This window comes from Podarcis cretensis (assembly GCF_951804945.1).
Source record: "Podarcis cretensis genome assembly, chromosome: 5".
Classification (NCBI taxonomy): domain Eukaryota; kingdom Metazoa; phylum Chordata; class Lepidosauria; order Squamata; family Lacertidae; genus Podarcis; species Podarcis cretensis.
This window is the reverse complement of record NC_137174.1, coordinates 76,779,893-76,791,340: the sequence shown is the minus strand read 5'-3', so window position 1 is coordinate 76,791,340 and position 11,448 is coordinate 76,779,893. Positions and strand designations below refer to the sequence as shown.

The window sequence follows — 11,448 nt, the reverse complement described above, 5'->3', positions numbered from 1 at the left end:
CCTGAAATGTGGTGGGTTCATATTATGGAGGCTACCCAGATAAATCAGCAGATGAGAACAATCACTTCCTGATACGTTTACCTACCTACGACAAAATAATAGCTTCCCCATCTCTGCTCACCAAATAAAGAAGAGAAGAAGAAGAAGAGTTTGGATTTGATATCCCGCCTTTCACTCCCTTTAAGGAGTCTCAAAGCGGCTAACAATCTCCTTTCCCTTCCTCCCCCACAACAAACCCTCTGTGAGGTGAGTGGGGCTGAGAGACTTCAGAGAAGTGTGACTAGCCCAAGGTCACCCAGCAGCTGCATGTGGAGGAGTGGAGACACGAACCCGGTTCCCCAGATTACGAGACTACCGCTCTTAACCACTACACCACACTGGCTCCCAATAAAGGCTATTTCGATGAGAAGGAAGACAATTCATGTGCGAAGAGGCCTGAAATTATTTGAAATTTCCTCTTTCCTTCTTCTTCCCTGAAGCCACACTGAGACCTTTTTGCATTGGGTGGAAGATCAGGAAGGACAATAGATATTCTCTCTCACACATCTAGCTATGCCACCCAACTACCACCATTTTGGTGGCTGCTGTCTAACCACCACCACCACCACCACACTGTGGGATGGATGAGGGTGGCCCTTGGCTACTGGCAGTCTAGGAGCCCCAGTGCCACTTTGTCACTGTAGCAAACTGGTTGACAGAGCCCCTACAGGGCTGTGTGGGTTGCCCATGCCTCATTCTGAGGAAGGCTCCTTCCTCTGGACAAGACCCTGTGAAAGAGGTGGCCCCAAAGTCCACCTGCACTGCCACTATTTTGCTGCAGCAAGCACTGCTTAAGGTTTCATGGTCACAAACTACTCCGCAAGAATCCTTCATAAGAACATAAAGAAAATCCCCACTGGATCAGGCCAGAGGATCATCTTGTTCTCAGTGTGGCCATCCGGATTACTTTGGGAAGCCTGCAAGCAAAACTGGAGTGCAACCAAGTGAAACATTGCCAGCTGAGAAGATGATTCTGGAGAGATTTGTACACCTGCACTGCTGCCACTGATGTAGTGTCAGAAACTCAAGCAGCAGGAGGGTGGCCCTAGGAGCTGAAGAGATAAGTGCTAAGGGGAGTAGTGGCTGCAAGTCTGATCCAGTGTGAGGGACCCTGCTGGGGAGGGCTGCACTGAGGAGGAATGGTGGGAGCCTCCCCCTCCCCCTGCTCCTGATCAGGATCCTGAATCTTCCAAGGAGCAGGAGGACAATATAGATTTGGAACAGTGGTTTGCAGAGGGACATAGTTCAGAAGGCAGAAGCTGGGAAAGAGGTGACATGGATTAACAGGGACGTAAGGGGGTGGAATTCTTAATTGGGAGCACCGCCATTTCTAGGAGATGGTTTCTTTGTCTCTCACTGTGATTATTAAAGTTTCTAACTGGTAAGAAGACTCCCTTTCCTTGTTCTGCTTATCTACTGCCACGGTGGGGAGGAAGCTGATTCCCTGAAGCCTGACATCTAGGCAGCAGAATACTTACACTTACAGTCCATTTGGCCTGTGTTTTCTGTAGTATTAGATGGCATGGATCCACTGCATGTCTTACAACCACTGTGAGGTTACACTGGAATCGGAAACAGATAGAATTAATGAGCCACCATGTTCATCTCATTTCATGAAGAAAGGTATTAGGTTAGAAACCAGAGATATTACTCAGTATGGACACAAGGGCTGTCATACAGACATAGAATCATATAATTGTGCAGTTGGAAAGGGATCCAGTGGGCATCTAATCCAAGCCCATGCAATGCAGGAACATTTGCAACTAGTTCTGCACTTCTGGTAAGACTTTATTTGCAATAGCCCAGCAACTGCTCAGACATGAGACAACATGGGTGGCCCATTTAGATTCATGGGTGGGTTTCAAAGTAATGATGTACAGTACCACTGGGTACACACCCTTGGACTCACATATATATTTGGATAGTGCCCACACTGCATGAAAGACAACTAGCAAACTAGGGGTATACTGAAATCAACTAAAATGGGGAACACATTGATTTAATGGTTATGACTTTCATTCAGGCTGCTTGACTGGTACAAAACAAACTGTACCCTTTGAAAGCAATATTTTATAGAGATGATTGTCGTGGGTACGGGTGATGAGGATACAGGGACTGAAGCAACCAGTGCACCTAAATCAGGATAAGTTGTTATTAATTGCCACCCAGTGCTTGGACAAGTCTATGGGTATTGTGGATTTTCATAGACATTTCCCATTCCAAATCAATCAAAGTGTAATAATGCAACATGCAATAATGGGAATGAAAACAGGGAAGTTCAAAAATCAAACAATAGGAGATTTCGTTTTCCTTACATTCTGCAACAAGTGCTTCCATGTAGCTGGCTCATCAAGGGTAATGGATGCAATAGCGAAGGTAACTTCATAATGAAACTGGTCAGGCTAGTAAATAATAATGAAACTAGTCAGAGTAGATGGAAGGGCTTTTTTTTGTCTCATGTGACTGTACCATTTCCCAGACTCAAATTGCGTTTTCGGATTTTTACTGAAGATATAAAATTAGCTATGCAAACTTTTCTCAAGTGTTGAATGGATAATATTTGCTGCAAATATTTGGAAGATTTACTCAGCTTTGCTTTTACATGCAACAGCTACAAGTCTGTGGAAAGAATTATTCCCCCCCACCTACCCAACTTTGTAGAGACCCCCATGCCCATTGACATTTCTCTGTTTAATTGCAATTTAAATTGTGGTGTATTTCATTAGATCTCAGAATGGATTAGTATGCTTCATTAATTTGGTAGTTACATATTTAAAAGGTTTAACCCTTTATTTTACTAGTCTTACATGAATCTTGGGCTACAAATTTTAAAGAGCTTCTTCAGTTTTGGTAACTTCAGTGCTGTTGAAGGAGTGTTTTAGGGATCAGGCTTTAAATTACAAAAAAATGTGTTGATATTTTGGGTGTTATGAAAGTTCTTCACAGGAATTCAAGGCTGATATGGCCCATTCTTCTCTATAAAAATTATTAGATCACTATATATTCCATTCACATAATTTATATTCTTTTCTTCCTTGCCTACATGGCTTATTTTTTATTTTTGCATATAATGAGCACTCACACTTTACACTGTGGATGCCCTTTGCGGGATTGTGCGCGGTGCTACAGTTCCCAGGGAACTTACTGGCAAACAGGGGCTGGCCTGCCTCTCAGTGTTATTACTGGAGGTTCACGCCCAGCCTCAGTAGTCAAGCTTCATTGCTGAGAGGTGGGGCCAGTCCCATTATATATAGGGGGTGGAGCTGATAGTAGCCAGGCAGTTGGCTCAGGAGATTCACCCTCCCTCCCCTCCCTCTAGTTTAATGTTTTCTTGTTTGCAGGTTAACTTTTTCTTCCTGTTTAGTGGGTTCTGCTACAGTCTTTGACTGGTTGCTGTTGAAGGACAGGGAAGAAATTTTCCTGCATTTGTCACAACTTTGGTGGTTTATGGCCTTGGGTGAAATCCTTTATTCTTTTCTTTCCTATAATGGGGTGTGTGTGTGTGAAATGGTGACTCACCCCCCCCCCCCCGTGGCAGTGATTCCAGGGTCCCCAGTGTGGTGTAGTGCCAGTGTGGTGTAGTAGTTAAGAGCGGTAGACTCGTAATCTGGGGAACCGGGTTCGCGTCTCCGCTCCTCCACATGCAGCTGTTGGGTGACCTTGGGCCAGTCACACTTCTTTGAAGTCTCTCAGCCCCACTCACCTCACAGAGTGTTTGTTGTGGGGGAGGAAGGGAAAGGAGAATGTTAGCCGCTTTGAGACTCCTTAAAGGGAGTGAAAGGCGGGATATCAAATCCAAAGTCTTCTTCTTCTTCTTCCCTCTTAAAAGGGGTTATATAATGGGTGTCACTGGCCATAAACTGAAAGGTTGTCAGTGAACTACCCTGTGTGTGGGGATATGGGCTGGGCTGCCTGCGTTCACATACAACTCGCAGTGCACCCCCATATTTCCTTTACCCTGATGTGCCCCAGTTCCCCTGGCTGGGGGGCTGGGAGGGGTACACGCCCAAGGCCTAAGCCAAGGTCTTCCTACATTCAGAAGTTAAATAAAGTTGTGGCCTAATATTAATTCCATAACACGTTGTCAGAGTCTTTATTCCTTCCTTATGATCCCTGGGGGCTGGGGCTGTTGCGGCCTGGTAACGCAATAATAATAATTTTATTATTTGTATCCCGCCTATATTGGATGGGGTGGAGGTCTCCCTCTGCTCAGCCCAAAACAGTCCACTCCTCCAGCACACAAATCCTCTCCTCTTTCCACCTGCCCAAAGTACAGGTGGATGGGACAGCCACTGGCAAGATTCCCACCAGTGCTAGCCCATAGAAAGCCTCCTAAATATGCATTCCAGTGAGTGGCTGAACTGGCCCAATAGCCACTAGATCCTGAGCTGATCTCACTCCCATCGCTTGATGGCACTAGGCCAGACGTGGGTCCAGTCACTCTGACAGCTCTAGGCTGGCATAGCATGGAACAGAGGATTCTCTCCTCCCTCCATGCCTTCCATCCTAGCCAGCCAGTGTGAGTGACAGGGCTGTGGATGAGGTGGTAGCTGTTGGGCAGTGGGGGCCCAGTTGTTCTGGAGGAAGTCCAGTCTGCATTTGGGAACGGCAAAGTTAAACTAGTGTGCCAGCTGCGCCCATTCCTTGAGATGCCCGATTTGGCCACAGCGGCACACAACCTTTGGTACAACCAGTTTGGATACAAATCCGTTTGTTCTACTGGGGTTGCCATCAAAACCCATTTGTTCTACTGGGTTGCCTTCAAAAAGTGCTCAGAAACATCAACTGGCTAAAAAGCTGCAGCTGGTTTGCTGACCAGGGCTGGTTATAGGGAACATACAACTCTCTTGTTGCAACAGCTCCACTGCATCTGAGGAAAGACCTCCTTCCTCAGTGTGGATGGTGTGAGCATTCTGAAGGCCATTTTATGGGCCAATAGGCAGCATTCCCTTGTCCAGCTAGCCAGTTGCATCCATGGTAACCACCAGCCATGACAATGGCTGGTGAGCCCTGCAGGAGGCAAATGGAGGGACACACAAACCACCTACCCTCCTGATCCAACTCCTGGCTCATCATAGGTCTGTCCCTGCTGGTTGTGCTCAAGTGTTGAAGCATGTCCAGCAGGGGCATATTTGGCTCTCCTCACCCCCACCTTTGAATGGCAGGCACTTTCCTCCACCCCAGGCCAAATCAGAACCTTCGTATGAAACTCCCTGCAGTTTCCAAACAGGTTTGCCATGCGGAAGATAAACACAATTCCAAAACTCCCTTGGTGGTGTGGAAGGAGTCATGTGATTCTTTGGATCCAGGCCATAATATACATTACTGGAAGTACAGAGGTTGTGCTTTTGGGAAACTGGCTTCTCTCTTTGTATTTTACACACTTAAAACTGCAATCCTGCAGAGCACTCAGCTGATTAACTCCCATTGCTATCAGTGGGGATAGAAAACTGCCTAGTTACATACAGGATTGATGCAAATTATGATTTTCAATATATTTGTGGCTTTGGGAAAAGGTCATCAGGTTTCCTTGGGAAATAGTATACTTTGAATAGAGTGATAAAATGTTGAAATCATATACAGATCTTCTACTGTTTTGGGCTGGCTGGCTGAAAGTCTTCCACAGAGAACTGTAACAAAATTTGTTCAGAATATTTAATAAAATTGTTGTGGCTGCACGAACTGCTGTTTGGTTTATTTCTGTTAGGAAGAGTAAAATTTATTATTGTATGGGAGGACGTATTTGTATTGTGCGTAGATGAGGTCAGAACTGATTTAAGACGTTCTGAGCAGGCATCACACATAGCAATGATATGTATTATTTTCATCCTCACCCCAACCCATATACTCATTCCTAAACACACCTGTTTGAAAAGGGGTTTATTGGTTTAGCATTTATTTTCACATACAGCATGCTTAGGATTTTAGGTTTACACAAAAGGGGCAGAGGAGGGAGCATTAAAAACAATCCTTCTATTCTATGGAGCAAGTTCAAGTAGAAAACATGTCAGATTTTTGTAATTATCTCATAATGGTTTTAGCCAACTTTGAATCCCCTGCAGAACCGGTTGTGTGTTTTTTTTTGAAGTCTATTTTAGTTCTAAACCAAACAATAAATTTCAAAAGTTTGGTGTTCCTATAAATTTATTCTGACAAATATGCCGTGAGCCAAACTGGAAATGCGAGAGAAGATTGCTATGCAAGTTATTAAGTGTCATCACATCAGTTTCCTTTTATAAAACATATGAATCCACAAGATGCAAATGGGTACTTTTGGGATGCTGAACTATCAATGTAACATCTGACAGATGCACTGTGAATTTATCACAAGCAAAAAAAAAAAAAAGAACATTAAAAATATTTCTACAAACCTACAAAAATCAAGAATCCAAAAATTACCGGTAATATAATTCTGATTTTAGCTGCCCCTCATTTTAATTTGATGATTAAACATGCCAAAAAAATAAGAGATTCTCATTTGTCCATCTTCTGTCCATTGACATAAATTTCTGAAAGACTGCTAATGACGGAATAGCACTGTCCACTTTTTAAAAAATGTGATGATTAAAATTAATATGCAAAAGTTAACAAGTTAATGTTTCTGCACTTACCAAACACTAACCAATTCAATCATACTTTTTGCTACCGAAATTATCTGAAAACCCCATCTTTAGGACTTTCATCTTTTACTCTCCTGTCCCTTTTTTATCTGTTTTAGGGATTTGTTGTCTTTCAGTTTTGTGGGTGATTTGCACAATGACTGGAAAGAGAAAAAGCAGGTTCAAAACAGGTTCAGATCATCATTAACGCAACACCTCAGGAACAAGGTAGTACTGTACTTGAAAGTATTCAGTGCCAAATTAGATTGGCTCAGTTTCTTGATGATTATTTAAAAGTTTCACAAACTCAGTCCTAAACACTTTATACTGTTATTACAGTGAGACTAACTTTCATGCAAAATAATATGTTAGGATTAGAAAGCTGGGGAATAATGGATGAAAATGACAGAGTGCTGGGTTTGTTTTTGTTTTTTCAGTTTTAGGAGGGCTTATACTCCTTGAAATTAATGTATCATACCAGCCCAAACCCTCCAAGCTGAAACTCTCATATGGGGAAGAAATTGAACTTATACTTTGACTGCATTCCTGAAAGAGTAGAATTACCTTGGCTATAAACCCTTTATTGATAACTGACCTCCCAAAAGTTAGATTTTTATATGGCCGCTCATACATGAATTCATATATCTATTCAAGTCAACCTACTTGCATGTTCAGCATAGAAGCAGAACAGCGAGTCTGAAACTGAATTCTTTGAAAAAACCTTTAAACTCAACAAGTCAAATTCATAAAGGAAAGTTGCTTCAAGCCTTGGCTGAATAGAACAGATATTCCTCTCCATTTATGTTTCTGAGGGACTATTAAGATTCCTTTAGTATATTATACTCTTCTTTGTACACACCAATGAAATCATATTGCTGCCAGTAAATCTATGTATGATTTATATCCTGGGCAATGCAAGATAAAAACAGTGCCCTTCATGGCCTTTCATTACGTTTTCCTTGAAATTCATTTATTTTAAAATACTTTATGTAAAAACCACCACATTTCACAGGCAGTTTGTTTTGCCCTTCTTGAAAGTTTCTTTCTGCATCAGAACTTCAAGCATTAGCCTTCAAAATGTGTGTGTGTGTCTTTTAACTCTTTTGTATTCTTTTTCAATAATCTTATATCCATTGCAGCCTCGTGATTATCACTGGAAACAATACAAATATCTGTTACAGCAAACCCCAGCTACACCATGTTTACGTGGTCCACCATGTAAACATGAGGGTGGTCTAACTTTAGCTTTAGCTATCCATCTCCCCACCTAATTTTTCCATACCTCTCACAACTCCAGAATTCTAACCCTCCCCACCATCCCATCGTATTTGAACTAGAAAAATAGAGAAGGGAGGAATCAGCTTGTAACTGAGACCGTTACCAGATTACCAAAAACTGGTGCAGGAATTGTTAATGAGTGACACCATTAGCAATTTTTCCCCCTGACTGAAGACCCTGTTCAAATACCTTGGACACCTTGTTAGCACAGAATGAGGTGTTCAATCAAGAGACTGGGAATTGGAAGTACCAAGGCACAGTTTCTGAGTGGTGATTACAAGGGCATGAGCACGAGTGCCAAAGTAGCAGTCTTCTACTCTGCAGGAAGCTGAACAACCTTGAAGTCTACATTTGTAAATCAGCCAGGATGATTATAGAAGTCACAAGTAAAGAGAACATATGAAACAATTATTTGCACCATTCTTTCACTGTTTTAATTTGCTCTTGACGTGAGCAGAGAACTGCTAAGAGCCACTGTATGTTTATTTCTTCTTCTTCTTCTTCTTCTTTTGTAAATTTGGTACCAGGAATAGCATTTTCAGAGTACCAAGCCAAATGTCTCAAAAGTAGAAATGCAACAAAGAACAATTGTTTGCTGGTGAGCAAACCGCTTTCAGTGCAATAAGTATTTTGCCTTAATCCCTGCTAAAGCACCTTTAATACATATAGTCTGTAACCTCCACTGACACACAGACACTTTTCTTTTTTTAAGATTCCCTCTTTTCCAAAGAAAAGGGGCTGTTTTTGTTTGCAAATTAAAAGTGTATGTTTTGCTACAGGGAAGTGTACTTCCTAAGCAACTGTGTACTTGCACAAGAAAAAAGTTTGAGAACATTTAAAAAAGTTTTTCACTTGTGTCCAGCTAGTACTTTTAATTAGGTACACTGTAAATAAAAATATTTTTTTCATGGAATATACAGAAATTCACTGTAGTTTTCAAGAAAATTCTATAGTATTAGCACTTTAATAGTCTGTGTTTACACAAAATTTAATTAAGTGATATGAAAAGCATGGCATGCATATCTTCCCAATTCTATAATGTACTGTTCTTTAGTAATCACCAGGCTTCGTTTTAAGCCTCTGATATGGTAATACGTTCTGTTGAAAATCATAGGGATCACTTTTAAGCATATGAGTCAAATGTCAAATACTTCCCTAGATATTTTTATTTCAAATTAATAAAACACTGATTTCCACTATTATGAGATCTGCATATTCACGTGTGCGTGCGTGTGTGTGTGTGTTTGCAATTAGCATTGGAGAATCTATCTCATTTAAATAATTTGCCTCATTTTATGACATGTGTAGGAAGAAAATGCAGTTTTATAGTTCTTTTTGTTGCCTATATTAGGTAAACTGCATGGCAAAATAGTTTTCTATCATTTGCTAAGTCTGAAAATTCAGAAATAAGAATTGTGCAATAATGAAGTCTTAAGAATCCATCATAAAATGTATTTGGAAAGAATAACTTTTTCAACATTTTTCACATCTTTTCTGGATTTCATTTTGCAGCTTGCAAAAATGCAGACATCTTCAGCATCAAAGGAATCTGGGTGTGTTTGTGTGTGAAAGCTTATGGTTTTAATGTTGCTAAGGACTAGAACAACTATGTATCTAACTGCTGATGGATAAAAATGAGAGACTTTTAATAAATAATCAGTTACATTAATAATATACTGGATTCTCAAAGCAGAACAGAACGTGTTACTTTGCATAAATAATCAATCACAAAAAAAGTTTCATTGTAAACCTTAGATATGACACTGAGAGACTTGCTGTTTCTGTCTTTTTAAAGAAGTAGATGCATTTGTTAAAACTGTAAATAAAGCCAAGCAAAACTGATGTGTACTTTGATAATTCTACACACCTCTTAAACTTATATTTTACCATCTCACAGATCCAAGAGAAAAGCAGCAATTGACAGAACTGGTTTTTAAATATACTTTTCTGGAAGCTGTACATTTTCTGGGTTTTTTTGAAACGTAGAGGGCGCTATTGCTCATGTATTTTGTAACTGTTTCCACATTTTGGGTGGGGGGGGGAGAGAGAAACCTCACATTTGTTTAATAGCTTGATGTTTACATTTCAAAAGTTTCCCATACATGGGGAACAAGAACATTTTATATTCTCTATTATTTGAATACAATCACTGTCAAAGTTAAATGTCAATGTTTCCATATAAAACTCACTTGGCAGAGATTGATACCTCAGCGCCTACTTCTTGGTATTCCAAAAGTTGCAGAGGAAATAGTTTCATTTTTGACAGTTTAAGCAGAAAAAAGCCATACTTTTTAAAAGTGAAAAAGCAATTCCAGTTATTCTAAAGCCGATACACAATCCTACACACACACACACACACACACACACACACACACAAGCATGCAGTGTAAAATCTTAGCATTTGGTGTTCAACACACCTTACCAGCAGAGAACAGTGTGTAAGGTTATATCACCATGGATAATTTTCAGGCATTCCATACCCTACATAGCCTGCCTTATAAATAAACTCCTGAGATATATTTTTTCTTAAAAAAAAATGCAGCATAATAGTGCAGTTTGTTTACAAAGGCTGGCAATGGACCAAATGCAAAGTTAAGAACTTAAATAAAAGCAACTTTTAGGCTGCAGTACTTACATAGTTGCCTGGAAGTAAGTTACATTGAACTTAATAGGACTTACTTCCAAGTAGACAACGCAAAATCAATTCAATGTGATATTTTCTCCCTGAGTGTCTTGGGTATGGCACTTTTATTTTGTTGGTTTTTTTAAGTATAGAATATTATTTTGGAACATGCTTTTTCTAACTTCTTTTCAGAATAAAACACCTCAGTCGAACAAACTTCATTGTTCCTCAGCTTCCATTAGCTTTAAAAATTTGACTCGAGAGTAGGTACTCTTGAAGAATCAAGTCATTAATTCCACATTCCTTTTAACATAAACTAACACCACAGCTACAACATTTTCATACATTTTTCACCCTTTCTCTGCCATGGCCACAAGCAAACACACTTGTTCACTGAAAACGATGTGTGGAAAGATGCTTAAAGCATGATCTTCATACTTACCCGGGAAGAAACGCATGGGACTTACTTCTGAGTACAGAGACACTGTACTCAGATGTGCTGTAAGTCTGTGTTGGATTGTGACTTGTATCTCTGAGGATGAAGAGGGAGAACTGGAAAAGCAGCTCAGTTAATTCCAAAATGCCAAGTTTCAACTCTGTGTCAGAAGTGTAAGAAAGTTGCTTAGCTGAAAAGGGGGGGGGGCATCTACAGTCCTTTTCTGAAGTGAAGTATTTCTTAAACAGGCAATACAAAAGCAGGTCTAGGGTATTGAATTAGGCCTTCTAACTTTTGTAGGCACAAAAAGTCACCTCTCCTTCTCAGTGTATTTTGAAATGTAATTTGAAATTTGTAGAGGATTTAATTATGGTTTGCCCATATCATCATTTTCATTTGCTTACAAATGAAGATGAACTGGTGTGCATGCACATGAAAGCTCACACCAGTGACAAACTTAGTTGGTCCTAAGG

General features: G+C 40.4%; 1 long non-coding RNA gene across 2 annotated transcripts; it reads right to left on the bottom strand.

The window, feature by feature from the left end:
* Positions 1–1,344: 1,344 nt before the first annotated feature.
* On the bottom strand, positions 1,345–11,067 carry LOC307217266. 2 transcript variants are annotated; one of them, XR_013839505.1, is made up of 4 exons: positions 10,982–11,067; positions 6,651–6,799; positions 2,355–2,441; positions 1,345–1,601 (listed from the first exon to the last, which is right to left on the bottom strand). It is a non-coding gene; the product is annotated as an uncharacterized lncRNA (long non-coding RNA). The 2 variants fall into 2 exon arrangements; XR_013839506.1 differs by lacking the exon at positions 10,982–11,067 and having other exon boundaries at positions 6,651–7,039.
* Between the last annotated feature and the right edge of the window lie 381 nt (positions 11,068–11,448).